This window comes from Pongo abelii, chromosome 16 (genome assembly GCF_028885655.2).
Source record: "Pongo abelii isolate AG06213 chromosome 16, NHGRI_mPonAbe1-v2.0_pri, whole genome shotgun sequence".
NCBI lineage: Eukaryota > Metazoa > Chordata > Mammalia > Primates > Hominidae > Pongo > Pongo abelii.
This window is the reverse complement of record NC_072001.2, coordinates 27,266,622-27,278,803: the sequence shown is the minus strand read 5'-3', so window position 1 is coordinate 27,278,803 and position 12,182 is coordinate 27,266,622. Positions and strand designations below refer to the sequence as shown.

The 12,182-nt window shown below is 44.5% G+C and overlaps 1 pseudogene; it reads right to left on the bottom strand.

The window, feature by feature from the left end:
• Positions 1 to 280: 280 nt before the first annotated feature.
• LOC100439045 (small ribosomal subunit protein bS18m-like) lies at positions 281 to 711 on the bottom strand (annotated as a pseudogene).
• Between the last annotated feature and the right edge of the window lie 11,471 nt (positions 712 to 12,182).

Sequence of the window (12,182 nt, the reverse complement as noted above, 5' to 3'; positions counted from 1 at the left end):
GGGTTACAGTGCTAAATCTTTGTGCTTGAATAAACTCTCTTTAAACTAAAACACAAAACAAAATGAAACAACAATGATCTTTTATATGGTTTTCTTTGGTTTCAATTTAATTTGTTTCTGCTCTAATGTTTATTATTTTTTTCCTTCTAATTATTTTGCATTGGCTTTGTTCTTGCTTTTCTAGTTCCCTGAGGTGTGTCATTGGGTTGTTTATTTGAAGTCTTTCTACCTTTTTTTTTTTAACTGTAAAATAAGTTTATTGGTGGTAACATGATATAAGTTACTCCTGATATCTGATGTTACAAATTTTAGGGTCCTTGAGATATGCAGCATCCTTGGATGTAACTGGCATAAACCCCATTATTTGAGCTCTCTTAATTGCTTTTGTGATTTCTTTCTGTTTCTTCCCACAAAGACCTGTTTTGTGCCTTCCACAAATGCATCCAACAAATGGAGAAATAAACTGGGACGCTGTACATTCTTAAAATCTACCTGCTTTCCACACAAGATACATTTCTTAAGGGCTTCTTTATAAGAATTTTCCATTGGAATGGGCAGGTCCTCATTGCTGGATATCTGTTTATATTGTGAACAACCTCTTCTCCATAGCACCATATGAGTCCTGGGATGTGTAAGGCTAACAGCAGCCATTACAAGGTGTGTCAACTTCTTCCTCCCCAGACCACTGCAAACAGCAACTATAGTGGCCATGGTTCCACATTCCTCCACTGGTTCTACCTTTTATGTAGGCATTTATTGCTATGAGCTTCCCTCTTTGAGATGCTTTTGCTGTATCACATAGGTTTACGTGAAATGAGTTTCTTGTAGATAGCATATAGTTGGGTCTTGTTTTTGTTGTTGTTTGTTTGAGACAAAGACTCGCTCTGTCACCCAGGATGGAGTGCAGTGGCGCAATCTTCATTCACTGCAACCTTCGCCTCCCAGGTTCAAGTGATTCTCCTGCCTCAGCTCCTGAGTAGCTGGGAGTACAGGCGCTTGCCACCATGCCCTGCTAATTTTTGTGTTTTTAGTAGAGATGGGGTTTCATCATGTTGGCCAGGCTGGTCTCGAACTCCTGACCTTGTGATCCACCCACCTCAGCCTCCAAAAGTGCTGGGATTACAGACGTGAGCTACTGTGCCCAGCCATGGGTCTTGTTTTTTATCCATTCAGTCATTCTTTGTCTTTTAACTGGATAATTTAATCCATTTATATTCAAGGTTATTATTGATAGGTAAGGGTTTATTACCACCACTTTATTTGTTTTCTGGTTGTTTTTTAGACCTTTTCTTCTTTTTCCCTCTATTACTGTCTTCCTTCATGGTTAAGTGATTTTTTTCTAGTAGTATGTTTTGATTCTGTGCCATTTATTTTTAGGATATCTATTACAGGTTTTTGCTTTGTGTTTACCATGTGTACAAAAAACATCTTATAGCTATAACAGGTTATTTTAAACTGATAATGACTTAATTTGACTGCAAAGAATAAAAGTAACAAAAATAAACTCACCACTAATATGCCCCATCTTGACTTTTTCATGTTTCAATTTACATCTTTTTATATTGCCTATCTTTTAACCAATTGTTGTAGTTACCATCATTTTTAATAGTTTTGTCTTCTGTCTTCATACTTAAGAAATAAGTGATTTACTTGCCCCAATTACAGTATTAGGATATTCTGAATTTGTCTTTTTTTCTTTTATTAGTGAGTTTAATACCCTTAGATATTTTCTTGTTACATGTTAGCAACCGTTTCTTTCAAAATGAAGAACTCCCTTTGACATTTCTTGTAACACAGATTTGGTGATGATGAATTCCTTCTGCTTTTGTTTGTGTGGGAAATTCTATCTTTCCTTAGTGTCTGAAGAATAGCTATGCTAGGCACAGTATGCTTGGTTGCTAGTTTTTTCCTTTAGCACTTCAAATACAGCATTCCACTCTGTCCTTGCTTGCAAGTTTTCTGCTGAGAAATCCACTGAAAGCTGTATTGGGTATCTCTTGCATTTGGTATGTTTCTTTTATCTTGCTGCTTTAAGCATTCTTTCTTTGTCTTTGATTTTTGTAAATTTGATTATAATGAGCCTTTGGGATTTCCTCTTTGGGCTGACTTTTATTGGTAACTTCTGAGCTTCTTGTACCTGGATGGTGTCATTTTTTTTCAGATTTGGGAAAATGTTAGCCATTATTTATTTAAGTATGCTTTCTAGGCCTTTTTCTCTTTTGTCTCCTTTGGGAATGTCTATTATGTGGAAATTAGTTCACTTGATGGTGCCCCACAATTCTTGTAGGCCCTGTTCACTCTTTTTTTAATTCTTTTCTCTCTTTACTCTTCTAATTGGGTAATTGGGGTTATCTGGGCTTAATAAAACTGGATGTCTATTTCCCTTCCCAGATGTGGGAAGTTTTCAGCCATTATTTCCTTAATTAAGTTTTCTACCACTTTCTCTTCCTCTTCTCTTTGTAGAAATCCCATAAAGCATATATTGGTATGTTTGATGATGTTCATAAGTTCCCTAAGTTCTCTTTACTTTTAAAAAATTATTTCTGTTTTTTTTTTTTTGTTCCTCTGACTGGATAATTTCAAATGATGTCTCTTTGTGCACACTGATGCCTCTTCTTCTACCTGATCAAGTCTGCTGTTGAAGTTTCCTCTGAAAATTTTCAGTTCAGTCTTTGTGTCCTTCAGCTCCAAAATTTATTTTCTTTTATCATCTCTATGCCTTTGTTGAAGTTCTCATTTTGTTCATGTATTGTTTTCATGATATCATGTGGCTTTCTTTCTGTGTTCTCTAATAGCTCACTGAGATTATTTAAGACCCTTATTTTGAATTCTTTTCCAGGCAGTTCTTAGGTTTCCATCTTTTAAAAGATCAGTTATTGGTTTTATTGTGTTCTTTTGGCATCATTGTATTTTCCTGATTCTTTGTGATCCTTATGGCTTTGCACTGGTGCCTGTACTTTTGAAGAAGGAGTCATCTCTTTTCATCTTTACAGGCTGGCTTCAGCAGGGAAAGCCCTTCACCAGTCAGGCTGGCCAGAGATTCTGAGTGGGCTGGCTGGTGGGATCCATAGGCTGGCAAACTGCTGGGGTCAGTGGGTAAGCAGGCTTGCTGCTGTGGTCCATGGGCAGGTGGCCTGCTGCTGTGCCCCACCAGCATGCTGTTGAGGTCTGCATGTTGGTTGTTGAGAGCCCTCATCTATTTTTGTTGTTCTTAGCAGCCCCCAGGCAATCTAGCCTTTCTGATTCACTCAGTGTTCTGGGTGAGACATAACAGAAGTGAGCCTCTCAGGCAGTAAACCAAAAAGACTACGGAAGAGTCAGATGTTCACTGCATGCTCTCTTTCCCCCATGGGAGAACTTATGGGCCAAGGAGATCTGTCTTGGTGCTGCATTCTACTGGCCTAGAGGAGGGTTGGTGCAGGTAAAGTAAAAATATTCTTACCCTTTTCAATGTGTCTTTTCTCATTTCTGTGCCCCATTGAGGTGTTGAATACTCTTGCTTGGAGTCCAGAGCTCTCAGAAAAGTAATTTTATCTATGGATGGTTATTAAATCAGTGTTTCTGAGGGGAACAAGGGCTGGCACTTCCTATTCTGCCATCTTGCAGATGTCACTTCCAGAATTCTTTCTTAAGCAGAATTTGCCCCCTTAATTTCCCTGGAGGATTTCCCAACATAAACTATTGTGTTCAGAGACATTGGGAACATTTCTCCCAGTTCATAGCTTAGGTCCAAATAACTTTTCCAGGCCTGCTTTCCTGCCAACCATTTCATGATTCATGGAACAGCCATAGGGCAGTGGTTTCTCACCTGGGGGTGACGGTATAGTGGTTTTAACTCCTGGGGGACATTTGGCAATGTATGGAGACAGTTTTGGTTTCATGACTTGGGAGGGGATCTTACTAGCATTTAGTGGAAAGAGGCCAGGGATGCTGCTAAACACACTACAATACACAGCCCAAAGTGTCAATCTTATTGAAGTTGAGAAGCCCTACCCTATGAGTACAATTAGTAAATAATTAACAAATATAAAGTACTTAGAAAGTCTCTGGGGCAATAGTGAGTGCTCAATAAATGCCAGCTATTTATAGGGATGGTCTGAATGATATCCCATTGTTGTACCAAACTGCTTGTTGACATTCAATTTCATATTTAACTGTGAACTGCATAGAGACATGTGACCCTCATGTGAGCATCAGCCTCCCTTCACTAACATAGTCCTTTGTGCATATGAATCACTCCTACATGAGAATGGAGCAGTAGAAAGAAAGGGCCCATCCCCTAATTGAGGATGAACATCCTTATCTCTGAAATTCTAAGGCAGAGTTAGAAGAAAAGAGGTTGGAGTGCATTTATGATTAACTTTGTAAATTTTAAAATTCCTACAGTTAAGTGAATTTGAATTTGGTAACAGAAAAAGTATACAATTACTCTATTTCGTAAAAGAAACAGAAATGATCTTTTGTCTTTTTCATGTATAAATTTGGCTGTGACCCACAGAAGTATGAAGATATGGTTTCCACACCAATGTTAGGCTTTCTCAAGGAGCTTAGAGTGTGTCGGTGGAGAAGAAGAAGCCCAACAGGAGACCTTATTCCACCTCTGCACGTCTTCAGGACTCCTGTGGAAACATGTGATCTGCAACAGTCTCTCTGGGGCTCTGCCCACCCCCAGCAGTGTTACCCCACATCACTGCACAATGAGAACTTTCTCGTCATGAACATAGCTTCCTCTGGAGAAGCTGGGAAGTGCTTAACTATGCCAGAAGCTGGACAATTCAGGTAGAAGTTTAAATGTTGGTCTAACCTTCAAAGGACAGAAATAGCTTTCTTTGAAAGTTCTCAAAGGTGTTTCAGAAATCTGGAAAATTTTAAATCTTAAAATAACACTACAATTGTCCATTTGGTCTTGGGGGTGTCTGTGCAGTGTGAGAGTGAAAGGGTGGAGAGAGAATCCCTAAATTCAACTTTCCGTCTCTCCTCCACTGCAGGATGTGGTTGGGCTTTTTCGTCCTTGGGCTGCCAAAACTGAAAAGCACCTTGCTCCACTCCAGAGGAATGTGTTCAGTGTCCTTTATAGAATCCACTTGTTTCCTGGCCTGGAAGGGGGATTGTCCCGGTGCACAGCTGGGCTGTCACATGTGTGATATGCTAGCTGTCCCCTTCCCAAACATTAGCAAAGCATAGTACTACGAAAGCAAATGTGGCTCCCAGGGCACCACTCACAGGCTGTCACCAAAGCTTATTATCCCCGAGCTGACTGGGAATGGGGAATGTCAGGGGATACACGGTCTCCACCCCCTTCTCCTTCAACTCTCACCCTTGGGCACATCACTCACGTCTCCTAAATCATCCCATGATTTAGGAGTCAGGCAGGGATTCATATGTTCTGAGCAGATTCTGAGGTGCTCTTAAAAGCTGCCAATGCTAATATTGCCCTGGAAAAAAATGATAAGTATTTTAGAGTGACCCACTCATTGGGTGAATGCATTGAGTCAGCCCATCCCCCTGCCTTCACCAACTGCACTGCGGTGGGGTGGATGGTGGTGTCTGTCCCTCTCTCTGTGCCTTCACTCCTAACTGACAGCTCCTGCCACCCTGACGCTCAGGTTTCATCATCCCACGTGCTCTGGGTCTCGTTCGGACTCTACAAAGAAAAGGTGCCACGAGGACTGTGACAGAGTATGACTATAATTCGGTAGAGGTCTCACCTCAACTCCTTGTTCTACATACCATGTGTTAACTGAGGCCACATGGAGAGGGCAATGTGAAGTGTTACCTGAAGGACAGTGGCAGAACTCTGTGCACTGGCTGCCCCTGAGGGGGCAGAAAGGAAGGGAGGGAGGGAGGAAAACAGTAGAGAAGAAGGAAGCCACTCTCTGCACCCCCCGCCCCCTCCCCGCCCCGTCTCAGGCCCTAGCCCTCTGCCAGGAGCATCTCCTGAGGCTGAAAGTGCCCCCTCCCGCTCTCAGACTCGGCGCTGCCATCTGCCTTGCTTCTCTCGGTACCACTTCCCCTGCTCTCTTTTGAATCGGATTCTCTCCTTCAAACTCCAGCTGATCCAGCCTGCGCATGCCAGGCCTGTATGTAGATTCGTCTGTTGCCACTGTCCTCCAAGCCCTAGGGAGGGGCTGAGCTCCGTGGAAGGCCTCTGACGGGAGGGACACGACCCACGACTCGGAGGCTGAGCAGCACAGGACACCATGGTAAACTGGGATTCTTCTCTGCCTTTCTCAGGGAGGCAAAAGGTGCAGAGGCCTGCAGTGCGCTATGAGCAACAGTGCCAGCTAGTGGCGCACGACTTACATCGCTAGCTACAGGATTTCTTTTCTTTTTCTTTCATTTTTTTTTTTTTTTTTTCTTTTTTGAGGCAGTCTCACTTTGTCACCCAGTGGCACAATCTCAGCTCACTGCAATCTCTGCTGCCCAGGTTCAAGCAATTCTCATCGGTCAGGCTCCCGAGTAACTGGAATTACAGGCATGCACCACCACGCCCAGCTAATTTTTGTGTTTCTAGTAGAGAAGGGGTTTCACCATATTGGCCAGGTTGGTCTTGAACTCCTGACCTCAAGTGATCCGCCTGCCTCGGCCTCCCAAAGTGTTGGGATTACAGGCGTAAGCCACCGTACCCGGCCCAGCGTTTCTTGACAACAGGGAATTGGGAGGATGCAGTCAGGCCTGGCCTTCAGTGGGTTGTAGAACTCCCTCTAGGGGTAAATGCTCAATAAAAATGGCTTAGCCTGGCCAGGTGTGGTGGCTCACACCTGTAATCCCAGCACTTTGGGAGGCCGAGGTGGGCAGATCACGAGGTCAGGAGATCGAGACCATCCTGGCTAACATAGTGAAACCCCGTCTTTACTAAAAAATACGGAAAACAAAATTAGCCGGCTGTGGTGGAGGGCGTCTGTAGTCCCAGCTACTCGGGAGGCTAAGGTAGGAGAATGGCGTGGACCCGGAAGGCGGAGCTTGCAGTGAGCCAAGATCACACCATTGCACTCACTCCAGCCTGGGCAACCGTGGAGTGAGACTCCGTCTCAAAAAAAAAAAAAAAAAAAAGGCTTAGCCTGAAGAACACTGTCTTGCTTTCCATTTGGATTCTTTTCCTGTAGTTTGAATAAAGACGTAAGTTTTACCAAAATGACTAGCCTTATTTTATGCATGTGCCCTGAGAAAGGTCTTAGACTCATTTACTGAAAGATGAAAGCAGCTATGTTTCTGAAATGAAGTCACTCTTCAATCACTTACTGCCTAGGAGGTAGCCATTGCCAAGTCCATTTTCCTGTTTCTAATGGAAAAAATATCATATCCCTTCCTTTAAATTTGTTTTTGATTCAAAAAAATGGTTCTAAGATGTTAGAACATGCATGCTATGTGTCGAAATCTAATATTCACCAAAATCTAATAGTCATCAAACACTAGAAGCATTTAAGAAGAGGACCGGGCATGGTGGCTCATGCCTGTAATCCTGGCACTTTGGGAGGCTGAGGCGGGTGGATTTCCTGAGCTCAGGGGTTCGAGACCACCCAGGGCAACAGGGTGAAACCCTGTCTCTACTAAAAATACAAAAAAATTAACCAGGTGTGATGCCATGTGCCTGTAGTCCCAACTACTTGAGAGACTGAGGCAGGAGAATCGCTTGAGCCCCAGTGGCAAAGGTTGGAGTGAGCCAAGATCACACCACTGCACTCCAGCTTGGCCCACAGAGTGAGACTCTGTCTCAAAAAAAAAAAAAAAAAAAAGAAAGAAAGAAAGGCTAAGGGCTGACTGGCTGCATGGAGGTGAATGGGCTTCCTTGTGATTAAAGAGGCACAGCAGAAATGGAAGACAGGGGAGGGCTTGAGGATGCTGTCCCAGGACAGTCAAGGGACACAGCAGGGGAAAGAGATGTCCGGGCAGCAAGAGACGGAGAGCAAAGCTTGGGCCCTGACAGCATGGACCTACTTCTTTGAATCCCAGAAGGCAAAATGCATACCCAGCCTACTGTGAGCTCATCCTCATCCCTGCCACTCAATTCACAGACAGTTCTAAGAGTTGACACAGAAAATTAATTATATTTCATATATTCAATAGGTTAGACACAAACATTTCCTAATTAACTTTATTTCTAATAACATTACACCCCCTGCCAAAGCAATATTCTTATCTGAGGCCAGAGTTTGCAGTGGGAAGATGTAGAAAAGGAGAATGGGCTCTATCCTGGTCTGGGAATTCTGTAAGAGTCTAGGAAGGCAGATGGAGCATGTGATGGAGCCTGATGACGCGACAATTTGTCACAGACTCCTGAAGAAAGCCACTAGCATTCTAAATGCGCAACTCACGGGCGTCATGATTTCCTTTCTCTTAAAACCTGTGACTTTCCTGTGAACAATTTCTTTTCATAAGAATAAGCTTAATTTGACATCCTCCACGTATGAATAATACAAAGTTCTGTGCTGGTGTGAGAAGCACTCATGGAGGCCTCTGTCCCACACTGTGGTCTGAGAGGGCTTTCAAGTAAGACACATTTTAAGCCAGCAGCTTAGATTGATAGATAGATAAGTAGATAGATAGATAGATAGATTATAGATAGATAGATAGATATAGTAACTGATTTCAGTAAGGAAGAATTATCATTTGGCCAGTTAAGGATAAAATGTCTTACTACATAGGGTTGGACTTTTATCCTTCTTATCCCCAAAAAAACATCTCCTGATTTTCCCCAGTTCTGCCTGTATTTGATATATAACAGGATTACAGTACCAAGATGTATATATTTAATCAAGTGAACTCTTGCTTGGCTGTGAGGCCCTCCGCTACAGTTTGAATGTGTCCCCTGCAAAATTCAGATGTGGAAACTTAATGGCCAATGTGATAGTATTAAGAGGAGGGACTTTTGCAGGTGATTAGACCACGAGGGCTCTTCCTTCTTGAGTGGGATTAGACCCTCATAAAAGGGGCCTCACAGAGCATTCAGCTGGCTTGTCCTTTTGCCTCCCACCATGTGGTGATGCAACCTTCCTTTCCTTTGGAGGATGCAGCAACAGGCACCATCTTGGAAGAGGAGACCTGGGCCTTCACCAGGCACCGAACCTACTGGTGCTTGGATCTTGGACTTCCCAGCCTGCAGAACTGTGAAAGAATCAATTTCTGTTCTTTATGAATTACCCAGTCTGCAGTATTTTGTTACAGCAGCACACACAGACTATGACACCCCCAATGATGAATGTGCAGGAACAGCTCCATAGGGCATCAGATGCCATGACCCACTTGGAAGAAAGTTAGAGGACTGTGCTGAAGTGTCTGAAGAGCAAGCTCCCCTTTGCACAACCTCACTTTCATGTTGGTTTGGGGCAGCATGTGGGGGCATTCCTTGGATGGAGATTTCACAGTTCTGTGTATGTCCTGCCTCAAGCCACCTCTGATGAGCCCCTGGTGGAAACAAGAACCACTCCCCAGAAGAGAAGAGAGATCTTGATTCTAGGCCCATCATATCCTAAGAGAGGACTCCTTGAAGAATTCTTTAAAAAAATTTTTTTTTTAATTTTAGTAAAATATACATAACATAAAGTTTACCATTTTAGCCTTTTTTGGTTTCTTTTGAGACAAGATTTTGCTTTTGCCCAGGCTGGAGTGGCGTGGTGTGATCACAGCTCACTGCAGCCTAGAACTCCCAGGCTCAAGCCATCCTCCCACCTCAGCCTCCCCAGTAGCTGGAACTGTAGGCACATGCCACCATGCCCAGTTAAGTTTTAAATTTTTGTAGAGATGATAGCAATCCACTTGGAAGGAAGTTAGAGAATTGTGCTGAGGTGTCTGAAGAGCAAGCGCACCTTCACACAACCTCACTTTCATGTTAGTTTGGGGTAGCTTGTGGAGGATATTCCTTGGATGGAGATTTCATGGTTTCTGTTGCTGGGTTGCTTTCAAACTCCTAGCCTCAAGTGATCCTCCCACCTCGGCCTTCCAAAGCACTGATTTTAGCCATTTTTTAAGTGTAGAGTCTAGTGGGATTAAACACATTCCATACTGTTGTGTAACCAGTCTCAATAACTCTTTAATATTGCAAAACTGAAAATCTGTCCCCATTAAATACCATTTTTCCCTCCCCAAAGACTCTGTCTTTATGAACTTGATGCCTCTAGTGCCTCATGTGAGTGGACTCACACAGGAATTTTACTTTGTGATTGGCTTATTTCAGTAGTACCATGTCCTCAGTGTTCATCCTTAGTGTAGCATGTGTCAGAACTCCCTTCTGTCTCCAGGTTGAATGACACTCCACTGCGTCCATAGACATTGTGCTGATCCGCTCATCCCTCCATAGACATGTGGGTTGCCTCCACCTGCTGGGCATCGTGCCCCTGTGCACATGGGCACCCACGTCTTGCTCTGGTGCTCCCCTCCTACCTTCTGGGGTGAGAGCATTCTGGATGTGCTGTAGGGAATTGGTGTGACTTTAAAATGGAAGTGTTTCAGCCGGGCACGGTGGCTCACGCCTGTAATTCCAACACTTTGGGAGGCCGAGGCGGGTGGATCAAGGGGTCAGGAGATCAAGACCATCCTGGCTAACACGGTGAAGCCCCATCTCTACTAAAAATACAAAAAATTAGCTGGGCGTGGTGGCAGACGCCTGTAGTCCCAGCTACTCGGGAGGCTGAGGCAGGAGAATGGCGTGAACCCGGGAGGCGGAGCTTGCAGTGAGCCGAGATCGCGCCACTGCACTCCAGCCTGGGCGACAGAGCAAGACTCCGTTCAAAAATAAAAATAAATAAATAAATAAGTAAAATGGAAGAGTTTCACTCTCCCAGAAGCATGGCCCACCAAGTTTCGGAGGGGGGAGGGGTCAGGGTGAAGGATGAAACTGGGCAGGAAAACATTTTGGTTAGCGAGTGTGGCAGAACTAGGGGTGAGTATTTGTGATGCTTTCTGAAATGTGGTTGGTTTTTGGAAAAAATGCCAGTAAGGACCCAGGTGCAAGAGCTGTAGGGCATCCCAAAGTAGGGCCCCCCTCGGCTTCCATGGCAAAGCTACCTCTGCTCCAGCCTCAGCCCTGCTCCCCACTGGCCCCCCCACCCCAGTTTGGATACCTGAAGCCTACCCCAGGTGATTGAACACAAAGCATTTCACTAACTTTCACAGCCTGTAAGTTTCACCAGCTGAGCAGAAGCTGCGGTTGGGCTGGGTGCATGGCCTGTAGTCCTGGAAGTGAGGGCTCGGACAGTCCCCTCAGTCACAGCTGCACGAAGCCCAGGTGCTTCTCATTATGTTTCTGTCCAAGCTGCCTGGCCAGGAGGTGTGACCCAGCCCTTGGTTTGTACTTCCTGCATGGTGGCATCCAAGCGTGTTTTTTTAAAAAAACAGATATGTAAAAATGGTTAACCATACTCAACCTCTTCTGTCTCTGAGGAACAAGCAGTTTCTGTTGCATGTTCTAGATGCTTGCTATCCAAAACAGGGCCCACAGGCCAGCGTCCTCAGCATCACCTGGGAGCTGGTTAAGAAAGTGCAATCTCAGGCCTCACCCCAGGCACTGAAACAGAACCTGCATTTTCACAAGGGCCTTGGGTGTTTCGTGTTCAAATAATAAAGACTGACACCCCGGGACAGAAAGAGTGGGGTGGGGTGGAAGGAGGGACTGGGCCAGTAGGGGTTAGATGGGGTGGGGGTGGGGCTGTGCACCATTCTAAGTGCTTCCCAGGACTAATATATTTACTCCTCACTGCAGCTTGAAGCAATGTTGTCTTGCCCTCAGTACAAAGTGAGCCCCAGTAAGTAGAGGCTCACCGCGGGTTTGGGCTAGGATAGGGGGCACCCACCATGTGGCCCAGTTCTGGGACCCTCTCCTCATTCTCCAGGCCGGGACGCTCTCCTCATTCTCCAGGCCTGGCCCCTCTGTGCACCAACACCCGACTCAAGAAAGAGCCAATAGGCTTCAACATACTATCTGTGGGATGTGTTTACTAAGATGTGAAATTCCAGACACATATTCTCATGACTATTCTAACCCCTCCCATTACACGCAGTATGTGATGCGGAGGATGACGATGATATTTACTCCGAGATCATGGTTTTCTAGCATTCGTGGAAGCAGGACTGTGTCATTTTGGCAATACTCTACTCTTAGAAATACTGTAAGTTTTCACGTGATTTGGGTATAATTTGTCACTCTGTCAACCAGGCTGGAGTGCCAGGGCACAATCACAGCTCAC